We start from the raw sequence: 12,294 nt of genomic DNA, 5'->3' as shown, positions 1-12,294 counted from the left end.
TAAGATTTCTATGAAATTTTCCTCTCTGGGTCAGGCTTGAGTTATAGCATTTTCTGGCCCCGTAGACTAATGACCATAGTGGATGCTATGTAACTTATGAAAAATCTAAGATGTTGTGAACCAAAAGCCCTTTCTTTGTTCCCTTTGGAGTTATGCAAGACCTATAGGAGCAACGGTCATTGGGGAAATAAATCCTAGTAATGGTGACATTCTCTGTCTTAACTCTTTGCCTTATTCTCCTAAAATATCCTATTCATTTTACAAAATTCAACTCATACATCACCCTGTTGAGGAAACCTTTTACTACTCTACAGTGACAGAGTTAATCACTCCTTGTTATCTGCTTTATACATAATTATGTTAGTGCACTGCATAGTAATTTCTTTCTGTATGTGAACATCTCCTGTAATAGATTTCCTTAGTTGAAATAAGGAATTATCATTCATCTCTATTATAGCACAAAGAACTATGTCCTGTCCACTGTAAATGCTCAATAATAGTTTTTTTTTTAATTTGAATTAACTAAAGATTCCATTATAGTTTGTGTTTTCATTTCCTTTAGTTGACATATTTATTTCCCCATATGGTTTTTCTGTTATAGTGAATTGAATCACAAAATCATTCATTGTTCAAATGTACAAAGAAAATGTGACTTTTTAATTTTCATATAAATGATATAAAATTTATCATAAGTACTCAACTAGGTAACTCAAAAAAATTAAATCTGGTCCAATTCAGTTAACTTAGTCCAATTGGATAATTTAATCAGTTTATTTTGATAATCCAGAACTACTTGCATGGTTCCACTGTTTGAGATTTTTACTATGGGCTTACTTTCAAGATACCACGTGGTGGGAAAATCTGGTGTGTCTTGAGCTTTCAAGAATTCATGTTAGTATGACCACACTAGTCCCCGCTGTAGGGGCAATATTCTGGTCTTCTCATTGCACTAGTAACAAGTTTAAGCTGGTCTTATCAGGTTTCTGGGGAGAAAATGAGCTACAATCCAATCATGATCTCTATTTCTAATCATTGCTATCTCTCTTTAGGCAGAAAGATCAGCACACTGTTAACTCTATTGTCTCATTTCATCTTCATCATGTGATCCAAGGCTTTGTCAGTGCTCTCAAAGTATTTCAAAGACTTAAAAATATGATTCTCATATACCCAACACAAATGTATGGTAAACATGTGTTTAAAATGTCTTTAACTTACTAAAATGAGGGAAGGAACAGGATGGTAAAGCTCATTGAAAGGTATGGTAAAGCTCATTAAAGGTATGAAGTTTTATACAGACATTCACTTAAAAAATGCTGAAATAATTTTTATAATAGATAAAAAAAATTTTAATTATCCTTCCAAGAAGTGAAATCATAACCTTTAAGATTGTCTCTTCTACTGAAGAGAAATGTACAGTTGAACATATGATTTCTCAGAGTCTGAGTCCTGATCACACATAAATAATATAACAAGAATAATACACCTTTAAAGAATTAAATAATCTTTGGGTGGGCGTGTTAGATAATACTTCACTGTGACATGGAAAAGGCATGCAGTCATCCTTTTCACTTTTCTTTTAACAGTGCGCAAGCCCTCTGAGGACTTTTGATTCCATCATTGGATCACAACTAAATTTCTGGATTCTTACCATGCCATGTGCAGGTATAGGAAATAAGAAAGTACAGAAGAGTCATATCCCAAACTCATCTAAGAGCATCCTGATATGACTATGCTGCTCTATTGTCTTTTAACATATTAGAAGTGTCTGTTTGCAATGTTTTTCCAAAATGACTGTAGCATTCCTCTTTTAGATTGTATGGACCACAACGTTACTCTCATTTTTGATCTCTGATTTCCACTATATCTATCTGCATGTTTCTACCATGCATTTACTACACTGAAGTATAAGTTTGATTGGAGTTCGTAGGAAAAAGTGAGGAAGAAAATAAATTGAACTTATCTCTCCATTCCCTCTATCATGAGACCATGATGATAAAGCTTTCAGGTTCCTCCTCCTATCTGGGTAGGATGTTCTCTATGTAAAATCTTTAAACAGGTACATTAGGCTTCATTATTTGCATACCAATGAAGGAAATTTGGTAAATATTATGCCTTAATTATCATTCTCTTCCCAAACTATGACTTTCAATAATTTAGTCTCCTCAAATAGAACATAAATTAGCCTTCAGTGTTAAATACTTCTTTTTTTTAGGCATGCACATTCTATATAACTTTATAATAAATGAAATTAAAAATTCTCTACAAGGGATCAATAGCAGAATAACTGAGGCAGAAGAACGGACAAGTGACCTGGAAGGTAAAGTAGTGGAAATAACTACTGCAGAGCAGAATAGAGAAAAAAGAATGAAAAGAATTGAGGAAAGTCTCAGAGATCTCTGGGACAACATTAAATGCACAAACATTCGAATTATAGGGGTCACAGGAAAGAAGGGAAACAAAGAGACTGAGAAAGTATTTGAAGACATTATAGTTGAAAACTTCCCAATATTGGAAAGGAAATAGTTAATCAAGTCCAGGAAGCAGAGAGTCCTATACAGGATAATTCCAAGGAGAAACATGCCAAGACACATATTAATCAAACTATTAAAAATTAAATACAAATAAAAAATATTAAAAGCAGCAAGGGAAAAACAACAAATAACACACAAGGGAATCCCCATAAGGTTAACAGCTGATCTTTCAGCAGAAACTCTGCAAGCCAAAAGGGAGTGGCAGGACATATTTTAAATGATGAAGGAGAAAAAACTACAACCAAAATTACTCTACCCAGCAAGGATCTCATTCAGATTTGATGGAGAAATAAAAACCTTTATAGACAAACAAAAGCTAAGAGAATTCATCACAACAAAAGCAGCTTTGCAACAAATGCTAAAGGAAATTCTTTGGCCAGAAACACAAGAGAAGTAAAAGACCTACAATAACAAACCCAAAACAATTAAGAAAATGGTAATAGGAAAACACATATCAATCACTATCTTAAATGTAAATGGATTAAATGCTCCAACCAAAAGACATAGACTGGCTGAATGGATACAAAAACAAGACCCGTATATATGCTGTCTACAAGAGACCCCCCTCAGACTAAGGGACACATACAGACTGAAAGTGGGGATGGAAAAAGACATCCAATGCAAATGGAAATCAAAAGAAAGCTGGAGTAGCAATTCTCATATCAGACAAAATAGACTATAAAACAAAGACTATTACAAGAAACAAAGAAGGACAACACATAATGATCAAGGGATCAATCCAAGAAGAAGATATAAGAATTGTAAATATTTATGTACCCAACATAGGAATACCTCAATACATAAGGCAAATACATAAGGCAAATACAAATAAAAGGGGAAATCAACAGTAACACAATCATAGTAGGGGACTTTGCCAAATCACTTTCACCAATGGACAGATTATCCAAAATGAAAATAAATAGGGAAACACAAGGTTTAAATGATACATTAAACAAGATGGACTTAATTGACATTCATAGGACATTCCATCCCAAAACAACAGAATAAACATTCTTCTCAAGTGCTCATGGAACATTCACAAGGATAGATCATATCTTGGCTCACAAATTAAACATGGTAAATTTAAGAAAATTGAAATTGTATCAAGTATCTTTTCCGACCACAATGCTATGAGACTAGACATGAAGTACAGGGAAAAATGGATAAAAAATACAAACACATGGAGGCTAAACAATACACTACTTAATAACCAAGAGATCACTAAAGAAATCAAAGAAGAAATCAAAAAAATACCTAGAAACAAATGAAAATGAAAACACAATGACCAAAACCCTATGTGATGCCACAAAGCAGTTCTAAGAGGGAAGTTTATAGCAATACAACCCTACTTTAAGACACAAGAAACATCTCAAATAAATAAGCTAACCTTACACCAAAAGTGATTAGAGAAACAAGAACAACAACAAAAAAAAAAACAAAGTTAGCAAAAGGAAAGAAATCATAAAGATAAGAAATAAATGAAAAAGAAATGAAGGAAACGATAGCAAAGATCAGTAAAACTACAAGCTTCTTCTTTGAGAAGATATAAAAATTGATAAACCATTAGCCAGACTCATGAAGAAAAATAGGGAGAAGACTCAAATCAATAGAATTGGAAATGAAAAAGGAGAGGTAACAATTGACACTGCAGAAATATAACGGTTCATGCAACTCTAGACCAATAAAATGGACACCTGGAAGAAAAGGACAAATTATTCGAAATGCACAACATTCTGAGACTGAACCAGGAAGAAGTAGAAAATATGAGCAGCACTGAAATAGAAACTGTGATTAAAAATCTTCCAACAAACAAAAGCCCAGGACCAGATGGCTTCACAGGTGAATTCTATCAAACAATTAGAGAAGAGCTAACATCTATCCTTCTAAAACTCTTCCAAAATATAGCAGAGGTAGGAACACTCCCAAACTCATTCTATGAGGCCACCATCACACTTATACCAAAACCAGACAAGGATGTCATAAAGAAAGAAAACTATAGGCCAATATCACTGATGAACATACATGCAAAAATCCTCAGCAAAATACCAACAAACAGAATCTAACAGCAAATTAAAGGATCATACACCATGATCGAGTGTGGTTTATCTCAGGAATGCAAGGATTCTTCAATATATGCAAATCAATCAATGTGATACACTATATTAACATATTGAAGGAGAAAAACCATATGATCATCTCAATACATGCAGAGAAAGCTTCCGACAAATTCAACACCCATTTTTGCTAAAAACCCTCCAGAAAGCAGGCATAGAGGGAACTTTCCTCAACATAATAAAGGCCATATATGAAAAACCCACAGCCAACATCACCCTCAAGGGTGAAAAACTGAAACCTTTTCCACTAATATCAGGAACAAGACAAGGTTGCCCACTCTCACCACTCTTATTCAATATAGTTTTGGAAGATTTAGCATTGGCAATCAGAGAAGATAAATAAATAACTAAATAAATAGAAGGAATCCAAATCCGAAAAGAAGAAGTAAAGCTGTCACTGTTTGCAGATGACATGATACTATACGTAGAGAATCCTAAAGATGTCACCAGAAAGCTATTAGAGCTAATCAGTGAATTTGGTAAAGTAGCAGGATACAAAATTAATGCACAGAAATTTCTGGCATTCCTATACACTAATGATGAAAAATCTGAAAGTGAAATTAAGAAAACACTCCCACTTACCATTGCAAAAAAAAGTGTAAAATATCTAGGAATAAACCTACCTAAGCATACAAAAGACCTCTATACATAAAATTATAAGACAATGATGAAAGAAATTAAAGATGATACAAATAGATGGAGATTTATACCATGTTCTTGGTATGGAAGAATCAACATTGTGAAAATGACTTTACTACCTAAAGCAATCTACAGATTCAATGCAATCCGTATCAAATTATCACTGGCATTTCTCACAAAACTAGTACAGAAAATTTCACAATTTGTATGGAAACACAAAAGACGCCGAATAGCCAAAGCAAACTTGAGAAAGAAAAACGGAGCCCGCGGAATCAGGCTCCCTGTCTTCAGACTTTTCTACAAACCTACAGTAATCAAGACAGTATGGTACTGGCACAAAAGCAGAAATATAGATCAATGGAATATGATACAAAGCCCAGAGATAAGCCCACACACATATGGTCACTTTATCTTTGATAAAGGAGGCAAGAATATACAGTGGAGCAAAGACAGGCTCTTCAATAAGTGGTGCTGGGAAAACTGGACAGCTACATGTAAAAGAATGAAATTAGAACACTCTTTAACACCATATAGAAAAATAAACTCAAAATGGATTAAAGACCTAAATGTAAGGGCAGACACTATCAAACTCTTAGAAGAAAACATAGGAAGAACGCTCTATGACATAAATCACAGAAAGATCCTTTTTGAATCCCCTCCTAGAGAAATGGAAATAAAAACAAAAATAAACCAATGGGACCTAATGAAACTTAAAATCTTTTGCACAGCAAAGGAAACCATAAACACGACAAAAAGACAACCATAGTATGGGATAAAATATTTGCAAATGAAGCAACTGACAAAGGATTAATCTCCAGAATTTACAAGTAGCTCATACAACTCAATATCAAAAAAACAAACAACCCAATTCAAAAATGGGCAGAAGATCAAAGTAGACATTTCTCTAAGGAAAACATACAGATTGCCAACAAACACATGAAAGAATGCTCAATATCATTAATCATTAGAGAAAAGCAAATCAAAACTACAATGAGATATCATCTCACACCAGTCAGAATTGCCATCATCAAAAAATCTACAAACAGGAAATGCTGGAGAGGGTGTGGAGAAAGGGGAACACTTGCCCTGTTGGTGGGAATGTAAATTGATAAAGCCACTATGGAGAACAGTATGGAGGTTCCTTAAAAAACTAAAAATAGAGCTACTGTACGACACAGCAATCCCACTACTGGGCATATACCCTGAGAAAACCATAACTCAAAAAGAGTCATGTACCAAAATGTTCATTGCAGCTCAATTTACAATAGCCAGGACATGGAAGTAACCTAAGTGTCCATCAACAGATCAATGGATAAAGAAGATGTGGTACATATATCTAATGGAATATTACTCAGCCATAAAAGGAAATTAATTGAGTTATTTTTAGTTAGGAGGATGGACTTAGAGTCTGTCATATGGAGTGAAGTAAGTCAGAAAGAGAAAAACAAATACCATATGCTAACACATATATATGGAAACTAAAAATTAAAAAAAAAAATGGTCATGATGAACCTAGGGCCAAGACAGGAATAAATACACAGAACTACTAGATAATGGACTTGAGGTTAGGTGAGGGGGAAGAGTAAGCTGGGACAAGGTGAGAGAGTGGCATGGACATATATACAGTACCAAACAAAATATATAGCTAATGGGAAGCAGTCGCATAGTACAGGGAGATAAGCTCGATGCTTTTTGACCACCTAGAGGGGTGGGATATGGAGGATGGGAGGGAGGGAGATGCAAGAGGGAAGAGATATGGGGACATATATATATGTATAACTGATTTATTTTGTTATAAAGGAGGAACTAACATACCCTTTTAAAGCAATTATACTCCAATAAAGATGTTTAAAAATAATAAATAAATAAAATTCCAGCCTTTTCAAACTAAAAAAGTAAAACAAAGCTTTATTACTTTTTGATGTCTTTATTATAAATTTATGTCTTCTTATTAGATAAACACAAAAGATATGTTATACCCTGTTCTCTCTCTAGAATTATCTTTTTCCCCTTCCTCATCATATTCTATTCTTCAATCACAATGAGATATTTCATTTCTCTCTATATGCTTCTGAGTTTGGTGTGCTGATCTTTCTGCCTGAAACACACTTCCACTAGCAATTCTGGCTAAATCTTAGTCATTTTTCTTATCTCAGCTTAAGAATGCCTTCCAGAATGCCTCTTATATGCTTCTATGGCATTCTGCATTTCACACAATATAACATATACCAGTCTTCTGGTTATGTATTTCTGTGTAACAAGATATGTACAAGATATTTCTATGTAACAAGATATGTAAGAAGATACCTTAAAATTTAGTGTCTTAAAAGAATCTGGGACCAGACACTGGCAAAACATGACATATCTAATTCAATTGATCTGGTGGTCACATAGCTCACCAAGATTCAGAAGGAGGGAACATAGACCCCCACCTCTTTATGGGAAGAATATAATTGTAGTCATGTTTAATCAACCACAACTATATTATATATCAATTGCCTATTGACTTTTTTATACTTCCACCAAATATAAAATACATTATTTTAGAATTTACATAAGGAAGCTTTTATTAATCATCTTCAAGCTCACTGATTCTTTTCTGTTCCATGTTCAGTCCACACATAAGCCCATCAGTGGCATTCTGCATTTTTGTTACAGTGAATTTGATTTCCAGCATTTTCTTTTGATCTTTCTTAGAGTTTTCATCTCTCTTTTTATATTATCCCCTTGATTTTGCATCCAGCCTAATTTTTCCATTAGAATCCTTAATATAGTAAACATAACTATTTAAAACTCTTTAATAATCACATCTGTGTCATATCTGAATTTTGCTCTGATGCTTGCTTTGTCTCTTCAGACTGTGTTTTTTTCCGCCTTGTAGTTTTTTTTTTTTTTTTTAATTGAAAGTTAGACATGATCCATTGGGTAACAGGAGCTGAAGAGAATATGTTAGTGTGAAGACATATGTTAATTTGGTTGGAAACTGAATTGTATTTAATGTTCTAATGTAAGGGTCTTAAAATTTCATTAGTGTCATTTTTGTTACCTCTCTTGAATTTGGACTTTCCTACTAAGTACGCCTCTTCAGAGATAGTCTGTGTCTTTCAGCTGCAATCCATTCTTACTGTCTGGAACCCTGTAGATGTGGTGATAAGGTGTGAAGAAGGAACATCTGTATAATCTTCCAGTTAAATGTCAGTCTTTTAGTGGGCATATTTCTTTAGCCACTGAGTTTCACAAGTGTTTCTTCTTATATAGAGTCCTTCTTTAAGTAAAACAGGAAGGCTAGAAAGGGGTTGGGATAAGAGGAATGCACTTCCCTGACAGCTCCAAGATAAGGCTGTGGTAGTCTTCTTGCATGGAGAATACTCTGTGTGTATTTTATGAGGATTACTCTTACCTTCCCTGTGGCAAAGTATAAAGAACTCCTTCTTAGATCTTCATATCAAGAATTTGGTCCTGCAGGTAAACAATGTGAAACGGTGTCTCACATAAGACTACAGCAGTCTGCAGGAGTTTCTCACTATTACACTAGTCCAATTTACCAATAATTCATTAAAATTATCATGTGTATGTACCTACCAGTTTATGTCTATAGCAGCTTCTGCTCCAGCAAAGCAGATCTTTGCTATGACTCTGTATTCATCTGTCTCTGCAGATTTTGGGGTGGTTGTTTGCCTTGCAAACTCAGTTCTCTGACACACCCAAGAAAAGACATTGATTTTTCTGTTTGTCCAGGTTTTCTTTCTGTAAAGATGGGATTGATTACTTCTAACTTCTTTACATATTCAAGATGAAGGCAGAAAGCACCTCAAAATATCATTTTCAAAATTTACAATAACACTTTATTTTTTTACACATATGTCTAAAATAATAAGATTTGGAAGAATACATTAACTACACTAGGGTGAATACTATTGGATGTGGAAAGCATTTGGATGACATAATACGAAGACAGAAAGTAATGAAAAAAACAAACAAAGCATGCTAAACTTTTTGTTCAACTATGGGTTTTAAACAGGGAAAACAAAAAATAAACAGTGCAAAATTATTAACTTATAATCATGTCTTAGTGTTGGCTTATATGTTAGTTCAATGAAGTTATTAAACACAAGGAATCCTTAGATCTCTCCTCTCTGCTATCCACAATTCTGGCTTCATGTAAAGGCTGGTTTGATCCCTTTATTGTTATAGAATGTCACCATTATTAGTTAGCAACACACACTTTCTCAGAAACGTATAGAAAACCACCTATTGGTTTTATTGGCCAGATCTGGGTCTCATAGAAACACATGGCATTGAATAATGGAGGAAGAAAAAAGAAATTTTGCATTGACCATCTCATCAGAATTAACTTCAAGAATCCCTTAGTGTGCCAAATAAAACAGAAAAACCCAGGGAATTTATATATAACATGCTTACCTGCATGCTCTATAAACTCAAACTCAAGCTGTCAAATTTGAACTCATCATCTGATTCCTTAACATGGCACCCATGATCCAGTATTTATTTCTGGCACTAATACGACTGATTTTCCAATCTCTCATATTATATACTTAGATTATCCTATACCACAAATCTAGATATGTGGACTATATATATATATAATATATTTTTAAAATATTAACAATATATTTAATATTTCTCTCAGATTTCCCCCTGCTTTCCTATTCCCACTCTCTTCACACCAGACAAGTTCTGCTTTATCTCAATGGTAGACCACCCTCACAGTCTTCAGTAGGTCTCAGTTCAAATATACTTTACCTTGTAACTTTATCTTCAATTTATCATTTCCTTCTCAAGAGCCTAATACAACTTCTGATTTCCCCAGCAGCTGGCACAGAGTCCTTCTCTAGCTTTCAAACTAATTTTCCACTCTTTCTCAACATGCAATTCCATTCCATTCATGTGACTCTCACCACTGCATCTGAAGACAACTTACCTCTACTTTCTGGTCTAAGATCTTTTTTAATACTTTGCCTCCAGAACTGTAGTAGCCATATTTTCTTTTAGTAATAGAAAGACTACTTACATAGAAAAATAAATCCAAATATTACTTGTTTATAAATATATATATATACATATATATTTGCGGTACATGGGCCTCTCACTGTTGTGGCCTCTCCCATTGCAGAGTACAGGCTCCAGACGTGCAGGCTCAATGGCTATGGCTCACAGGTCCAGCCGCTCTGTGGCATGTGGGATATTCCCAAACCGGGGCATGAACCCGCGTCCCCTGCATCGGCAGGAGGACTCTCACCCACTGCGCCATGAAGGAAGCTCATAAAGATATTTTTGATAGTTTGTTATCATTGTCTGCACCTCCCATCTCCTCTTTGTTTAAATATAATTGCAGTAATAGTCAGGGAGAAGTACTGAGAGAGACCAATTTTTATGAATAGCAGTGCTAGAATTTACATGTTCTCTTATTTAACTTAAAAACAGCCTTATGTAATATTGTGATTATTTTATGTGTGAACAAACTGCAAGATTGTACACCAGCTAAATATTAGAGCCAGGATTTAAATTTGTGGTCTGTCAGATTCTAAGACTTTTCTATTTACACATACACAGAAACACACACACACACACACACACACACACACACACATCACTACATAGCATGTTTTTCTCTCAATAAAATCTTAAAGGTTTCACCTTTAAGTGGTCTCAAAATTTTCTTCATGTTAGTTTTATTTCTTCAACTAGATTATTAGTAAGGATAGAAAGAGCAGTCATACCTTATTTTACCAACATCTCACTTTTGACAACTAGCTACTTAAAGGTCTGGCTCCTCTTCAAGACTGAGATTTCCTTAAGAAAATGGACCATAGAACTCTACCCACCACGAGTCCATCCCATCAGGAAACTTGCACAAACCACTTAGATAGCCTCATCCACCAGAGGTCAGACAGCAGAAACAAGAACTACAATCCTACAGCCTGTGGAACAAAAACCACATTCACAGAAAGATAGACAAGATGAGAAGGCAGACAGCTATGTACCAGATGAAGGAACAAGATAAAACCCCAGAAAAGGAACTAAATGAACTAGGAGATAGGCAACCTTCCAGAAAAAGATATGAGAATAATAATAGTGAAGATGATCCAGGACCTCTGAAAAAGAATGGAGGCAAAGATTGAGAAGATGCAAGAAATGGTTAAAAAAGACCTGGAAGAATTAAAGAGCAAGCAAACAGAGATGAACAATACAATAACTGAAATGAAAACTACACTAGAAGGAATCAATAGCAGAATAACTGAGGCAGAAGAATGGATAAGTGACCTGGAAGACAGAATGGTGGAATTTACTGCTGCAGAACAGAACAAAGAATAAAGAATGAAAAGAAATGAAGACAGACTAAGAGGCCTCTGGGACAAATTAAACACAACAACATTTGCATTGCAGGGGTCAGAGGAGGAGAAGAGAGAGAGAAAGGACCTGAGAAAATATTTGAAAAGATTATAGTCGAAAACTTCCATAACATGGGAAAGGAAATAGACACCCAAGCCCAGGAAGCACAGTGAATCCCATACAGGATAAACGCAAGGAGAAACATGCTGAGACACATAGTAACCAAATTGGCAAAAATTAAAGACAAAGAAAAATTATTGAAAGCTGCAAGGGAAAAATGACAAATAACGTACAAGGGAATCCCATAAGGTTAACAGCTGATTTCTCAGCAGAAACTCTATAAGCTAGAAGGGAGTGGCATGATATTTTTAAAGTGATGAAAGGGAAGAACCTACAACTAAGATTACTCTACCCAGCAAGGATGGAGAAATCAAAAGCTTTACAGACGAGCAAAAGCTAAGAGAATTCAGCACCACAAAACCAGTTCTACAACAAATGTTAAAGGAACTTCTCTAAGTGGGAAACACAAGAGAAGAAAAGGATGTACAAAAACAAACCCAAAACAATTAAGAAAATGGTCATAGGAACATACATATCAATAATTACCTTAAATGTGAATGGATTAAATGCTCCAACCAGAAGACACAGGGTTGCTG

The sequence above is a fragment of the Phocoena sinus genome, chromosome 17, assembly GCF_008692025.1.
Source record: "Phocoena sinus isolate mPhoSin1 chromosome 17, mPhoSin1.pri, whole genome shotgun sequence".
Lineage (NCBI taxonomy): Eukaryota > Metazoa > Chordata > Mammalia > Artiodactyla > Phocoenidae > Phocoena > Phocoena sinus.
The sequence above is the reverse complement of the archived record's forward strand: the minus strand, read 5'-3'. Positions refer to the sequence as shown.